The following is a 16,966-nucleotide window of genomic DNA, read 5'->3' on the forward strand; positions in this document are numbered from 1 at the left end:
ATCCCAAAACTCCAGTGTGACAGCCGACAGCACAGTTTCATAGGTGCTTTTTAAACCAGTTTTGGAAAATATTTTTCTCTCAAGGAAAATATTCTTTTCTTAAATTTTTTCTGTTATCACGAAATCTTAATATGAATCCACTTTATTCCACATTTTCAATTTTGTAAGCTTTCACACACACGCACACCGCAGGAAAAACCTGTTAGAATGTGAATAATTCATTTTTTTCTACCTCTGGTATAATGTTATTTTGTTGTCTTCCATTCTTGAAGGGAAAGATTTATTGTAGCTGTGGGGGTTCACTGCTCAAGTTCTTCTGGAAGTTGACTTTCTGATATGATTTACTCACTGACTTTTAGAGTGTATCGGCGTAGGTTCCCCTTGGTTCCCCTCTGCCTTGATCCTGGTCCGCACCTTCGTCGTCTTCTGTGAGGTCTGTGCTGCAGCTGCTCAGCGTCTGTCAGTGTCAAGCGCAACTTGTCACTGCGTTTGTCTGGAACAGTATTGACTTAACTTGTTTATAGCAATCCTTTTTTTATTAAAACTTACAAAAGTTAGCATTTTTACTTTAAATTCAGTCTCCATCAATACTTCCTAAAAAGAACTGAGAAATTGAAAAGAAAATGCTTTTCAAGCCCCGATGCTCCAAAGATGCTCAAAGTTGCTCTTCTGGAAAATGCTATAAGTAATATTCTACATAATGCCACATAATATTTGTAACCCTGTATGCAGACACTGAATAGTGTAAGTAGGACATAAAATGACGTTTGTTATTTAAATGTGTAGCTCAAAGTACTGGCAGGTGCATATTAGGGAAACAAAGTAAAGATTGAAAGCCTAGGTCATCAAGTCGGTGATAGCTTTCTAGAATCTTTGTAAACACTTGCAAATATAGGGAACAGTATCCTCTGAAATTTCACTTCAGTGTCACTCTTTTCTTCATGATGGATTTAACTGCCAGTTTTGACTCTTCGTCTTACTGAGATCTGACTTTTTTCCCCCTCAAGATGTGTAAGAGCAGAATTATTGTCTGACTTTCGGCTCTTTGCCAGAGAAAAAGACTAAGCAAGCACATTAACCTGTGTTTTTCAGAGATGGTTATAAATCAGATATAGATTGTGTTTTAAGAGCAGTGTTTATGATTGAAATATAAATAATGGTTTCTATAACTGATTTTTCTGTAGTAGCTGAAACATTTAAAAACGTACTGTTATCTGTTGCATACTATATAGGTTTTCTATTTCTTTTATAAGCCATAAAATTATTTCAGTTTTCACCCACTAAATTAGTAGAATATGTAGCCCAAATGCCTGAGGGGCACCCTCAGCATATTTGCAATATGTATTTCAGTTAATAAAAGTGGCAGATTCCATTTCAAAGCTTATTTTACTTTCAAAAGTTGGATCTAGTAACCTGTAAGAGCAATCATTTAAATTAACATAATTATAACAAGACATACGGGTCTTCCTTTAAATGAAACAGATTGTAAATTCAATGTAAATATTGCCTAATTTTTTTTACTGACTTGGAGAGTGGAAGAAGGGAAATTTCCTAACAATAAGCTACATTTGAACAAAGCATGAGATTCTTTTAATGAAAAACTCGTGATAATTGAATTTACCATCTGATTGACATCCATATTATGCTTTGATAATATCAAAATCATCTTACTCTTTGCAGAGGAAGTTTCCATATAAATTCGGTTATTGGGAACTTTATAAAACTACGTAGAGATAAGTGTTGCTTATTAAATATAGTACTGTTTGTTGCAGGAAGTCTTCTAGTTCATTTGGGCCATTTTCTTGCAATTTGATTTATTCTGAGGTGAGCTCAGTACGTATTGACAATGGGTGGTTAAATGTGATGTGTCCCTTGTTCTTGTACAGATATTTTCTAAGTTAAAAATTCTGGCATGCCAATATTTTGTGTTTGGCCCGTTCCCCCTTTTTTCCCTAAGGTATGTAACTTCTAATGTTTTCTTTGCTATGTTGTGAATAACAATAGTCCAGTTATCTTTTTTACTGGGATCTTTTCATCTCTACTGGGATCTTTCCATTCTGAAACTAAATTGCCACTTGTTTCTTCAGAGGAAGTAGCTACTTGTTGTGCTCCTAGTGGTGAGTTTTACTCAGGAACAGCTGGTGAAAGTTTTGTAATGATTTACCCAGAGAATACTTTGAGTGCCTACCGTATTCTGTGAATGCTGTGCTTAAGATAGGGAATTGAATGTTCTTTTTAAATCACAGAATTCCTGCATTGCATGGGGAATACCTGGTCTTTTAAGTCAGGTGATTCTCTGTGGAAAGTAAAAGGCATTGAAGAAAACCAGATGTGTTGATGTTGATGAAAATACAGCATTACTTTCTTTATGGAGTCGATACATTTTCAGGTATTTAAGCCATCATTAGTTTTATTTTTTTTAAAATATATTTTTTATTGATTTTTTACAGAGAGGAAGGGAGAGGAATAGAATTAGAAACATTGATGAGAGAGAAACATCGATCAGCTGTCTCCTGCACACCCCCTACTGGGGATGTGACCCCAACCAAGGTACATGCCCTTGATGGGAATCAAACCTGGGACCCTTCAGGCCACAGACTGACGCTCTACCCACTGATCCAAACCGGTTAGGGCGCCATCATTAGTTTTAGACCAGTGGCTAATAATAAGATAGGCTGTTGGTTGCTTACTTATACAGAGGCAAAGAGCAGCATGGTATAAACTTACACCCCAGCAATAAATGAAATTTTTTTAAAAAATATATTTTATTGATTTCTTACAGAGAGGAGGGGAGAGGAATAGAGAATCAGAAACATCGATGAGAGAGAAACATTGATCAGCTGCCTCCTGCACACTCCCCACTTGGTATGTGCCCGCAACCAAGGTACATGCCCTTGACCGGAATCGAACCCAGGACCCTTGAGTCCACAGGCCGACGCTCTATCCATTGAGCCAAACCGGTTAGGGCTATAAGTGAAATTTTTAAAAGTGGTATTGTACTGTTTAGCTCTGCCCTAGACTGTGGGGCACCTGTCAAGACCCCAAGTCTTAGAGTGACTGGTTTCTTTGATTCCTAGTTCTTAACTAAAATGGAACAATTCATTATTGATATTTTTAATAAATAAAGCTTCCAAATGATCTTGCCAAATTATCCTATAATTTAGAAGCAGAATATAAGAGAAGAATGCTTTCAAGAAAATCTGTCATTTCCACCTTTATGTCTACAAGTTGACAGTACATAACAGTAAAACTGAGAATTATCTGAATGCTGAAAGGTTACCATGAGTTAACTAATGTTACAGTTTCTCTACTTTTGTATAATCACCATCACAAAATTGAATCCAAAAGTATTGGTTAAAATTTTGTGGTAACGTAAGAAATGATTGTGGTGGTAGTGGAGAAAAAGCTCTTTCTTCATTACCTTAACCATATGTAGAGATATACTTTGAAAGTTCTAATGTAAAACCTATTTGTAAATTTTGTACTTGCAGCACAGTTTTCAGGATGAAAAGTATTGTTTGTAGCGTAGTGGGTAAGTGGTTAGGGGCATGGATTCTGTCTGGAATCAGACTACCTAGTTTGCCATCTCTGTGACATAGGGCGAGATACTGAGATACTTAAGCTTATCTGTGCCTCGCCTTTGCCTGTAGAAAGAGGTGATACTGCTGCCTACCTCAAGGTTGTTGTGAGGATTAAATGCACCAAACAATTAGAGCATCTAATAATGTTAAGTGGTTATGAACAGTAAAAATATGTGTGCCATCTATGAATAAATAAGTTTTGTTATTCTCTCCAGTCATGAGGTGTTGGAGCAATGCCTTAGACCTTAGCTGATGTGTTTAAGAAACCTAACTATAATAGAGGACATTGTGAGGTCTGATCTTCCCTCTTGCAAAAATCTAGAGATTTACTATTTCGGCAATTATATATTAAGTACTACTTGGTTCTATGGACTGTTGGGGACCAAGAATATTGAAATCAAAGATAGCCGACCTCTAGGAACTAATCTTTATTGGGTGAAGTAAAGGAGTGCAACTTAATAAAGAATAATAAATGTTGTGATAGGTCCACAGGGTGTTGTGCAGGTAGTAAGGAGGGTCATGATTAAACCAAGTCTTTATGAGCAAACAGATCCTGTCTAGGAGATATGGATAAAAGGACTTGTGGAGTGGGAAGTTTGGGAAGGGTATTCCCAAGGCAGAAAGCATAACTCAGCCAAACATGACATTCGTGGAATTGCTATATCTAGATAGTTAAGCAAGTGAAAACCCTGAAGGGATGTATGTGCCAAACTATTATTGAAGGATTTTAAACAGGAAAAAGACAAATCAGGAAGAAAGGGATGAGACTAGCGGTAGAAAATTTATAGTAATCCAGGCGAGATGATAGGGGCAAAGCTAAAGCAATGACAATAGGATGGAAGAACTTCGAGTGCTGTGGAAACAACTCACCTTGGTGGTCATTTAGTGTAAGGCATGAAAGACAATACCAGGACAACTCCCAGTTGTACTTTTATCACATCTTAATACATTGCGGACCAGTAGTTTTATTGCTAGCTTTACCCAGTGGCCAGATAAGTTTCTATTGAACGACTACAAAAAACGTGTTACATAAATGTTAAAGGCTCGCTTTAAATACTCATTGCATTTTGAAGTTATTTACTACATGGTCTTACAAGCTAATATCTATTTAAAGTATGATTGGCCACAAGCCTTAGAACAGAAAACACGAGAATTCTCATGATCCATCTGCAATGTGTTAAGGACAAGATCTCTGCCTGGGAAAAGCTGATTATGCCAGAAGTAGCTGCTGGAGAACCTGAGATAAAGAACACCAATTCCAACACCAAAGATTGGATCTTACATGGAAGGCAGAGCCTTAAGAAGCCAGTCAGGAATACTGGGCAAGTTGTGAGAAAGCAGGAGTGTGTGTGTGTGTGTGTGTGTCTGTTAGGGTTCAGGAGGTATTAGACACAATAGTTGTCAGCACCATTAGAGCTCTGAGGCGGTAAGTGCATGGTAAGTACACTGAGCGAGTGGAAGGTCTAGGCTGGCTGAACTGGACCTTTCCCGGCACCCTGCCCCCCTCTTACCCTCAGATGCCCGTTGGATAGGGCCGTGCTTCCCCGGGGTTGCTCAGTGCTGAGGTGCCTCCAATGAGCAACCCTAGGGTTTTCTCTCTGGTTCATCTGTCCCATATCTTTCCATCCTACCAGTGTCCTCAGACATTCACACCAGAAGAAAGCTGTTGTTGGAAGCAGAATTTGTGGAAGTAGACAGGAAGGGTGAATCCTGCTGCCCAAGGGATGCTCCTGTTGGGATGGCTGGGTCAGGTTGGCAAGAGGAGGACCAGGAAACATGGGTCAGCTCCTGGGGAAAATTATAATTCCAGGCAAAAGTTGGTAATGTGTATGGCATCGCAAATATATGACTAGCGTGGGTGTGCAAAGCCTACTTCCTGAATAAGCATTTGTGTCAGACCTTTTAAGGGGTAAGAGTAGTAAAGTCACTGGAAAATTCTTTATCTGACTGGTAAGTGTGAGTGCTGCTGAAACAAATGAAAACAGATGAAAGTATTGCAAACACAGATTGTGGTCGAGACAGCCAGACACAGATGTGGGAACTCATTTTCGTTTTTAGAGTCTTGTTTCCTCAACAAGAACGGTGTTCTATTTCTAACCAGTTTTCTTTCACAGCTTTTTAAAAACAACTCGAGTAAGTTCTAATTTTCATACAACAAAAACATCCATTGGAAGGGTGTGGTCTGATGAGTTTGGACACTTGTATACACCTGAGCAACCATCACCATGACAGGGAACATTCTTATCACCCCTCAAAAGTTACCACCAGCCTCTTTCCACTCGGATCCCACCCACCCATCCGTCCTCAGCCCTGGGCAGCACAGACCTGCTTCGTTTCGTGGCACTGTGGACTAGATGAAAACATTCAAAATGTCCTTTATTTGTGTAAGGCTTGTTTTGCTCATTGTGTCTGTGATAGGCATCAGTTTATTGCTTGAATCAGCTCTTTTTTATTGCTGAGTAGTATTCCATTGTATGAAGATACTACAATTCGTTACCCATTCTATTGCTGGACACCTGGGCTGTTTCTAATTTGGGCTATTATGAATAAAGTATCTGTAACATTTATATATAAATCTTATGTGAACATGTGATTTCATCTCTCTTGAATAAATACCTAGGAGTGGAATTACTGAGTTGTAAATATTTTTTTACCTTTGTAAGATGCTGCCAAACTGATTTGCCTATTTCTGCCCTCCCCTAATACTACACTGTCTTGATTATTATAACTTTGTGCTTTGCAGTAATCTTGAAATTAGGTACTGTAGGTCTTCCAACTTCCCTCCTTTTTCTTTTATTTTCAAAATGTTTGTTTTTCTAGTTCCTTTAGTCTTTCATGTAAAGTTTAGAACCAATCTGTCAGTTGCTACAAAAACTCCTGCTGGTACTTTGAGATTGTATTGAATCTACAGATCAGTTGTTTTAGTTACAACATGAACTCTTCCAGCCATTGAGCACATAATATCACCATTTATTTTGGTTTTTTAAATGTCTTCAACATTTTATAGTTTTCAGCATATGGATCTTGTAACGATGCTGTTCTTAAATTTTTAATTTCCAGTTGTTTACTCCTAGTACATGAAAAACAATTGAATTTTGTACATTGATTTTGTATCCTATTATCTTTAACTCACTTATTCTAGTAATTTTTTTGTATATCTTTTGAAATTTTCTACATAGTCATACTGTCTCTATAAATAGATCATTACTTTCTTTGTAATCTTTTATTTTCAGTCCTTTTTCCTTTATTTTTAGCTCCTGTCACTTCTTCCTTCTTTATTTCCCTTCCCCTTCTCTTTTTCTTTCTTCTCCTCCCCTCTTCTTCCCTCTTTTCCTTCCTTGCTTCCTCTTCCCTTCTCTCTTATTACACTGGCTAGATCTCCAGTGAGATCTGAATGAAAGTGCTAAAAGTTGAGAGCGTAAAGGGAACACATTCAGTCTTTCAGTATTAAATTTAACTGTAGGGTTGTTTTGTAGATGTCCTCTAAAAATTGAGGGATTATCTTCTGTTCCCGTTTCCTAAGAGGACTTATGAATAAATGTTGAATTTTGTCTAATGCTGCTTTATTTACTGAAATGATCATATGGTTTTTCCTCTTTTATTTGTTGATATAAATTTTGTTGATTTATTTTTATTTTTACTGTTGAACCAATTTTTTTAAATACATCTGGATTCAATTTGTTAATATTTAGTTAGGGTACCCCCACTCCCCAGTCTATATCCACGAGGGCTGTTGGTCGATAGTTTTTTTCTTGCAGTATTGTTGGTTTTGGTGTCAGGGTAATGGAGGGCTCATTAAAAGGGTTGTGAAGTGTTCGTCTTTTCTGAAAGCGTTTGTTCAGAATGCTATAGGTTTTCCTCTATGCCCTACTTTAGCCATATCCCACAAATCATGATATTGGTTGAAAAGAAGAATGAAAGCAACACTGGTTGAAAACAAGGATGGGGGTAGACTATATTAGAAGTGTAAATAACATTTATCACATTAGACATGAGCCAGCCATCTGTCCTTTGAGGCAGGCAGATTCCCTGAATGGAGGTAAAGAGTTCTTCCAAATCAGACTACAGCGTCCCACAGAGGACAGACTGGCCATTGCCACAGGGATAGTCCCAGTATTTGTTCCCCCTCCTAGTGAGCTTGTAATGTCTGTACTGTAATAATTTCAGCAGAAGTATTTACTTGATTTGAGGTTCAAATTTTTTTTTAAATATATTTTATTGATTTTTTACAGAGAGGAAGGGAGAGAGATAGAGAGTTAGAAACATCGATGAGAGAGAACCATCGATCAGCCGCCTCCTGCACATATCCTACCGGGGATGTGCCCGCAACCCAGGTACATGCCCTTGACCGGAATCGAACCTAGGACCTTTCAGTCCACAGGCCGACGCTCTATCCACTGAGCCAAACCGGTTTCGGCATGAGGTTCAAATTTTTAAAATACTGCAGGTTTGGTTTTAATCAGTGTGAAGAAAATGCAAATATCAGAAGGGACCTGTCTTTTGAGGCATATAAAGTAATAGCTGTTAATTTTTTGTCAGGAGGTAAGATAGGATGAAAATGATCCAGCAGTCAGATCTAGAGCAGTAGCGGTGGACTGGGAGAAACGAGAGAGCTTTGCCTTTGCTTGTATCAGGGAAGATAGGAGAGTGCAGTACCCCCTTGAGAATAGGCAAAAGCAGTCTGTGAGACCATTAGGTGACTGCTAGGGGGCACCAGAGGGTAATAACGTGAGATTTGCAGTAAAGCAGAAAGAGGACAATCTGAGTTATCAAAGGTTAATCTTGTTCCGTTGTGCTGGGTAGAAGCTGTCTCCTTTGTCCTCCTCTCTCCCACCTTCACCTGGTGGGATCTGTTCCAAGAGGACTTTCAAAACCCGTGAGCCAAAGAGCTCCTGGGAAGGTCTCGTTCATCAAGACTCAGGTAGTTTTTCTCTGATTTCCAGTCATTTTTTAAAATGTCTATTATGAGCCGAAACCGGTTTGGCTCAGTGGATAGAGCGTCGGCCTGAGGACTGGAGGGCCCCGGGTTTGATTCCGGTCAAGGGCATGTACCTTGGTTGCGGGCACATCCCCAGTAGGAGATGTGCAGGAGGCAGCTGATAGATAGATGTTTCTCTCTCATCGATGTTTCTAACTCTCTATCTTTCTCCCTTCCTCTCTGTAAAAAATCAATAAAATATATTTTTAAAAAAATGTCTATTATGACTTGTCAGGTTTTGTTCTCCTGGTCTATGTTTGGAAAACTAAAGAGCTCTCGTAATAGTTCCAAGTTAGTTAAAATTTGAAATACCTGCCCAGCTGGTGTGACCCAGTGGTTGAGCGTTGACCCATGAACCAGAAGGTCACCATTGGATTCCCAGTTAGGGCACATGCCCAGGTTTTGGGCTCAATCCCCAGTAGGGGACGTGCAGGAAGCAGCCAATCAATGGTTCTCTCTCATCATTGATGTTCCTATCTCCCTCTCCCTTCCTCTCTGAAATCAATGAAAATATATTTTTTAAAATTGGAAGTACCGAACAAATTTAGTTATTTCTATTCTTTCTTTTATAAGGTGAAGAGGCAAATCAAGGGTTACCTTGTAGTCATCCCAGGATACCCAAGAACATTTAGCTGTAAAAGACACGGCGGTTTTATTCTCAAATTGGGAAAGGCAAAATCAAGAGTTACAGAGACAAAATGGAAACATAAGAAATATCCAAATGCAAGAAACTTTTATGTTGATAATGTAAAAACAAGTAATGTTTAAAAGAAATTATTTCAAAATGAAGGAATTTTGTGTTAAAATAATTCAGGAGTATGCCAACAGTATATTTAACTGTTTATATAAGCAGTAGATACACTTTCTGTTGTATGTAAGCCATTATGTATTTAGGAGTCCCATTTATTACAGCAGTTAGCCTTCCTTAATTTTTTTGATACATTTCGATTATGCTTTGCTGGGTAACAAACCAACCCAAATTTAATGGCTCAGAACCACAGTTTTAATTAACTCATAATTCTGTGTCAGAAATGTAGGCTCTTGCCTGTACTTCTTCCTGCAGCTACAACAGCAGGTGGGTCCACTGGGGACCGATTGGTCTGGCGTTGCCTCCTCACTCAGGCTGGAGAGAATTGCTGGCTGCTGGCTGCTGCTGGGTCCCGTGTCCCCAGCAGGTTTTCCTGGGATCAGTCACATGATAGTTAGTGGGGGGGTTCTCGGCAGCAAGAGAGGGCAAGTCCTCCTGCAATGCCAAGGCTTCTGCGTGCGTGTTTGGCAGTGTACCATTATCCAGTGCAAGTCACAGAGGGAAATGTAATTATTGGGGAGCATTTACTGCAGCAATCTGCCGTACCTATTAACAGTACTCATGCGCAAATTAGGCAGGTCATTCACATATATCTAACATCTGAGTCACATTGGATGCATCCAGCTATGAGACTGTTTCTACAACTCCTGAATTAAGTTCTAGTATCAGCATTGGTTACAATGAAAATCATATTGGTTTTGTTTTTAAATTGTATTTCAGGTCTGCATATTGAAATATTTACCAGTACATCCTAAATTTAGGGTAGTGGAATTGACATTTAAAAAATGGAATCTTGCCCAGCTGGTGTGGCTCAATGGTTGAGCATCGACCTATGAACCATGAGGAGGTCACTGTTTGATTCCCAGTCGGGGCACATGCCCGAGTTTCAGGCTTGATCCCCAGTAGGGGGTAGGCAGGAGGCAGCAGATCAATGGCTCTCTCTCATCATTGATGTTTCTATCTCTCCCTCTCCTTTCCTCCCTGAAATCAATAAAAATGTATTTTAAAAAAGTAAAGAATGGATTCTTATTTTTTGAAACCACTGTAGCCATGACGTTTTAGCTTAAAGTCCAAATGAAGAGGCCTCTTTACCTGAGGTTTAATGGGTCCAATTTCCCAAAGCCCCATGGACTTGTGGCCAAATCCATACTTCAACTAAAGCAGTCTTTGAAAAGCTAGACTTAGACTTGCCCATATTTAAAGTGCCATTAAGTGAGTGATGACGTAACAGCGCCATAGGTCGCCCTGCATCCCCCTCCGCACAGGACGCGCTCTCCTCGCCGGCAGAGCTCTCGGTTTTCCCTGGGATGGCAGGGACTCGGAAGTGCTGTGGCGGCCAAAGGCCTGAGGTCACAAACTGTCACTTCTCATCAGTTATGTGACCCTGGGTCATTCTTCAGCACCTCTGCCTCTGCATCTGTACAATGGAGATAGTCACCACAACCTTCCTCAGAGGGTAGCTGTGAGGGTTAAATGAGATAAAATATCTAAAGCCTTTCATTCAGAGACTAGCCCAGCTTATAGGAAAAGTCATCCTGGTTTTCAATTTTTGTAAATTTCCATTCTATTGAGGTGTAATTGACAATTTTATTCAGTTACTCTTCGGACCTATATAAATGCGAATGGAATGTTTACCAGTATCTCCTAAATCAGGTTTTGTAGGAGATTACCTATTTAGTTAGGCAATACATGCTAAAATACTGAGTGAGATAAAGTTATGTGATATACCTTTTAAGTGTCATCACAAAAAGAATACATTGAAAATGTATGGTGAGAAAGATAAATATGGCAAAATGCTAATACTCATTAATATGTGTAGATATGAATGTTCGTTGTATTTTAAGTTTCCTGAGCATTTGAAATATTTCATAATAAAAATTTCAGGGAGGATGGAAATCGTTTCTTCATTTCTCTCACTCTCCTGTTTGTCTTTTCATTTTCCCCAAACTGGCGCCCAGATCTCCCCCTGCAGGGCCTCGAGTGAGGTGATCCCTCATTGTGGTTTTGGCTTGCATTTCCCTCATTAGTGATGCTGAGCATCTTTCCAAGTACCTGTTGGCCTCTTTCACACACCTGTATGTCTGTTTTGAGAAATGTTTATTAAGGTCCTCTGTCCATTTTTTAATCGGATTGTTAGGAATGTTTTGTGTTTTTTTTAGTTGTATAAGTTCTTTTTATAAATTGTAGGTATTCATCTCTTACTGGATTTATCAGTTGCAGACATCTCCCATTCAGCGGGCTGGTTAAGATTTGCAGGGATCAAACCCTTTCAGAAGAGCCAACCACGTGCTGGGATTGCTCTGGGATCGGAGGGAGGTGACAGGAGACAGAAGTTCCCCTGTTTGTGTGTCTACCTGGGGAAGGCTTTGATCAGCCAGCTCCTCTTCTGACGTGTGAGCTCTCCATCAGGGCAGTCCTGGCCCGCGGCCACATTAACTCTGAACCAGTGGATTGTCCTGATAGCTCGCTGAGCTCAGGAGCGGTTTGTGGTGAGGTGGGCAGAGGCCCGGGTTCTCTTTCAGAAGGGGATTCTGGCCATTCCCAGGCCTCTTGCAGGGGGGGTGAGGGTGAGGGAACCGGGAAGTGAGAAAGGGAAGTGGGGCAAGAGCAAAGGCGAATGTGGTCACCTCAGGTTCCGCCCGGAGCCCTGGTGGCAGTCGATACGTCAGGGAACTTGGTCTCTGAAGCCGCTGCCCCAATGTTTCAGACGGCAGCGGTGCAGCAGCGACTTCCCCTTCGCAGTCGGCGTTCTTACAGCATGAGCCACGCGCTTGCACACAGATCCCAGCTTCCAGGGCAGATGAAAGAGTGAGGAGGACGAATGAGAATGTTAAATGTGTAGCATTTACGAAGATTTGTGGAATTGGAAGCTGAACAGTAAATGTGTAAAAAGGCAGACAGCCCTTAGGGTGACGGGAGCTATCAAGCGTGTGCCTAGACCAAGCAGTCTCAGCAGGGCGATGTCACCCCTAAGGGGTGGAAGTTGGTTCTTGGGGGACAGGAAAGAACTTGGGTATTCAGTGGGTGCGGCCTTCCACAGAGCCCCAGTACATCAAATCCATAAATCCAGTTTGTGGTGTCAGAAGTTCATGGTGGGAGCAGGAGGATGGAAAACGTCTTAGGAAATCCTCAGGGGGCGGTCATGAGCACAAGGTTGAGCTGGGCCAGGTGATGCAAAGGGCAGGGCCTCCTGGGAAAGGGGAGTGAAGCACGCGCTGTCTCAGCACGAGGAAGCCCTGGCACGCTGCCTAATGGGCACCCCCGGGGGAATCTGGAGGCAGTGGTGGGCGGCCAGGCACCCGGCACAGCGCGAGAGCTGCCGGCTCCACTGGACTTCCACGTCCAGGAGGCAGGCTGATGGCCCAGACACGCGGGGCCGGTTCCCGGACACGGCGACAGCAGGGTGGAAGTTGGGGTTTCAGGAACTAGCCCATCCCCCTCCACCCTCCTGATTTGTTCTGTGTTGTCTGTCCTCGCCTGCTCGCTCTCAGGACGCCCCTCTTTCTCGTCTGCTTCAGGCAGAGCCACGGTAATGAGGGAGAGAAAGAAACGCTAGAACCCGGGAGCCACATGTTGACAGCAAAGAAAGCAATGCCCTTCGGCCACAGGGCACAGCCAGCTAGTGAAGTCAGATCGGGATACAAATGGTCTTGGCCTTTCCTGATCCAGCTTCTGAGCAGCCTGGACGTGTGCCCCTGTCGGGACTTTCCGGACCTGCTGGGGTCAGACCCCAGCAGGGACTGTCTGGTTCTCAGCCAACAGGTGTTCAGCCTGGGGCATGGCCTCCGGTCTCCGGGCTGCTGAGAAGTCTGGAGCTTGTGCTGTTTGAAAATATCGATGTTGTTTTGGGGGACTCTCAGGATGGGAAGGATGGCCCTGCTGGCCCTCTGCTCTCGCCTGGTCCCTGATCCTCGTTGAGGCCGTGCTGGAGGGAAAAGGTGCGGGGAGGTAACCAGAGTGCCTGTTACTGGAGCCCTACCACACGTCGGGTGTTAAGTGCTTTACATACACTAATTTACTTCATACAACAGCCCTGTGAGGAAACTCAGAACTTCTATGCGGAAACTCGGGCACAGAAAAGCTGAGTCACTTGTCCCAGGTCACACAGCTTGTGGGAGCCCTGGGATTTGAGCCCAGATCCTCAGCACCCCGAGAACAGTCTGTAACAGTGCTGTTCAGGGTGCCTCGGGCCAGCCCTCCCTACTTACCAGTGTCTCTGAAGTCAGATGAATGGGCTGAAGATGCAACTGCTTTTAACACCATGTACTTTGGACAGAGTCTTACTGAAATAAAACCCTCCTTCACCAGGCCCCTTGACTCCTCCCGGCCATGTGCGGAATGGGTCATCGCTAGGCATGTACTGCTCTCTGGTGATGAGAATCACCCAAATCTGACCTCCAGCTTTCCCTGCGCACCCACTTCCTGTGGTCAGTCCGGGGTTGGGAGTTGGAGGGTGTGTGGTCAGCGGGGAAGCTGCTGGCTCTGTGGTCAGACGCTTGCATCACCCGACACTGTCCAGGAGCTCCTGTCCTTGTGACTCTCAGACAGCGAGGCCTGTAAATGGGACTCTGGATCCTGTCACTTTTAGCACCATGGACCTAGGCTTAAAGACCAGGCTTCCCAACAAGTCCTAGGGCAGGGAGGTCATTGTTTAACCTGCCCTAATGGCTTGGACCAGGTTTATAGGCGTGGCAGAAAGGTCATTTGCAGAGTGAACCGAAGGTCACACAGTCTATCAGAACGGAGGGAAAGTAACACCAGCAGAAGGCCCATGTTCTAGTTCTTGCTCCGCTGGTAATAATGTGTGTGACCGTGGGCGTGCTTTTGCGCTCCAACACTGGCCATACTAAGGGGGCTCAAAATCTTAGACTTTGTCAACTTTCTACGTTTGCCAAGATCTCTTTTTCCTGAAAGGTTTTGCCTTTTATTCCATTTAAAAAAAATTTTTATAGAGAAGAGGGAGGGAAAGAAAGGGATTTGAGAGTCAAACATCATTTTTTTAAAAAATATATATTTTATTGATTTTTTACAGAGAGGAAGGGAGAGAGATAGCCAGAAACATTGATGAGAGAGAAACATCGATCAGCTGCCTCCTGCACATCTCCTACTGGGGATGTGCCCGTAACCCAGGCACACGCCCCGACCGGAATCGAACCTGGGACCTTTCAGTCCGCAGGCCAACGCTCTATCCACTGAGCCAAACCGGTTTCGGCAGAGAGTCAAACATCATTTGGCTGCCTTCTGCACAACTGCCCACCAGGGATTGAGCCAGGAACCAGGTCATGTGTCCTGACCAGGAATTGAACCCATGACCTCTTGGTGCATGGGACAGTGCTCAACCGAGCCACACTAGCCAGGGCTTGTTCCATTTTTACATGCATCCTGATTAGTATGACACGATACCTATCCACACTCACTAGGTCTGTTTCCTTATTCATGAGATCAATCCTACTTCATGGGGTTGCTGGGAGGAAGTTGCCATCAGACCCAGTGTGAATGGGTTCAGTTAGATTGGGTTTGTTTAGGCAAAGCAAGGGCACATTCATACATATGTATACTTTTATTTTTTGTAAATATATTTTTATTGATTTCAGAGAGGAAGGGAACGGGAGAGAGAGAAAAACATCAATGATGAGAGAGTATCATTGGCTGCCTCCTGCACCCCCCACCCCCTTACTGGGGATTGAGTCTGCAACCTGGGCATGTGCCCTTGATCGGAATCGAACTCAGAACCCTTCAGTCCACAGGCCAACGCTGTATCCACTGATAGAGCCATACATATGTATACTTTTATATCAAGGAAACCTGGTGTTGAAAATATAGCTGTCCTGTCCTACTAAGTGGTTCTAGCACAGTATCACCTTCAAAGAGATGCCAGCTTGTGGGTCTTTCATCTTCCCTGCAGCCCAGCTGTAGTTACTGCCTGTGCCCGTCTCAGCAATGATCTGTGTGGGGAAGTGGGGGGTGGGGGTGGGGGTGAGCCACCGGTTGGTGACTGCCGATCTAGGGCAAGCATGTCAAACTCGCGGGCCGCATGTAGCCCACAACGAATATTTTTGTGGCCCAGCCAGTATAACGGTGTGAGCAGTTGTTTACAATTATGAAAGGAAATAGGTCTCCTGTCAGATCCGGAAATACTGACATTTCACCTTGGGTCAGTTTTGAAAGTAATCACTGCGAACAAGATTTCCCCCGAAGTAGGAAAGATGGTAGCAGAGAAGAGATGCCAAGTGTCAGGAAGAAAACATTAATTTTGTCATTGCTCTTTATATATATATATATATATTGATTGTACTTTTCTAAATAAACCTACGTTTCTGTGAAAATTGAAGCTTTTGTTTTTTTGTGGCCCACATAAACTTAAACCTTGTTCATTTGGCCTGTGTTAGCCTTTGAGTTTGACATGCTTGATCTAGGGCAAGAGTCCAGGGCAGGAGTGTTGTTCCTATTCAAAGGAGACTGCTGGCTTCCTACTACTATTCTCTAACTCTGCCTGCTTCCAAACCACTGCTACACCCCTAAATTGCATGGGCTCACATAGGCTGGAAAAGAAATAAGCCAGACACAACAGATAAACACTGCATGACTCCCTGTATATAGGGTAATTAGAGAAATCCAATCATAGAAAGTAGAAGGCTTGTTGCCAGGGACATGGGGGTGGGGTTTGGGGGCAAGAGGATGTGGTGTTAATGAGGACAGAGTTTCGGTTTTGCAAGAACACAAGAGTCCTGGTGGTGGTGATGGTTGCACCGCAGTGTGAATGTATGTAATACCATTGAACTGTGCACTAAAAATGGGTAAGATGGAAAATTCTATGTTACATATTTTACCACAGTAAAAAAAAGCGGGGGTGGATGGGGGAAATGCCTCAAAGAAGGCAAAACCTGGGAAGATAATATGCAAAAAGTAAAATACCTGTGTTAGTATAATGTTATAAACAGTTTAAATTTTTCTTTCCATAGTGTGATATTGCTTTTATAATTAAAATAAAGCAATGAGACAGAAAAAAAAAATCAAGAAATAATTTGAGCTATTTTGATATTTGTTATTCCCCAAGAAAGCACCCAAGTCATTATGGGAAAACCAGAAACTTGTTTAGCATCCTAGCACTTACTTTATTTTATAATTTACTATTGTTTATTTTATGTTACAGATCCTTGGGGGCCCATGACCTTTTCAGTCTTAGTGCCACTAAAAGTTTTAAGCTGGTCTTGAGTGCAGCTGGTTCAGTTTAAGGCTGAGGGAATCGTGCTGGGATGGCCCCTGGGCCCCGCAGCTCTGCCTCGAGCCCATCTGTGGGGTAACTTGATTCAGGGCCTCCTCAGGAGCTAATTCCATTTTTATTAAAATTCTTACCCATGGGCCTCGGATAATGGTCATGGCTTTGCCTCTCAGCTCTACAGCAAGGTTGGTTGGTTGGTGGTTGTTTGAGTAATTACTGAAGTAGATGAGTGCCACCCCTGCACGTGGACCGAAATAGCAATGAGCCAACTGCTGCTTCCCAGTTCAGGAGCTGAAAATGCGCTTGGCAAAGGCTCCTGGGAGGCTCTGTGGTGGGGCTGGCTCCCTGCTGTGCCAGAAGACATGGGCCCGCCTCCC

Source organism: Myotis nattereri (assembly GCF_964212035.1).
Source record: "Myotis nattereri genome assembly, chromosome: 11".
Classification (NCBI taxonomy): Eukaryota; Metazoa; Chordata; class Mammalia; order Chiroptera; family Vespertilionidae; genus Myotis; species Myotis nattereri.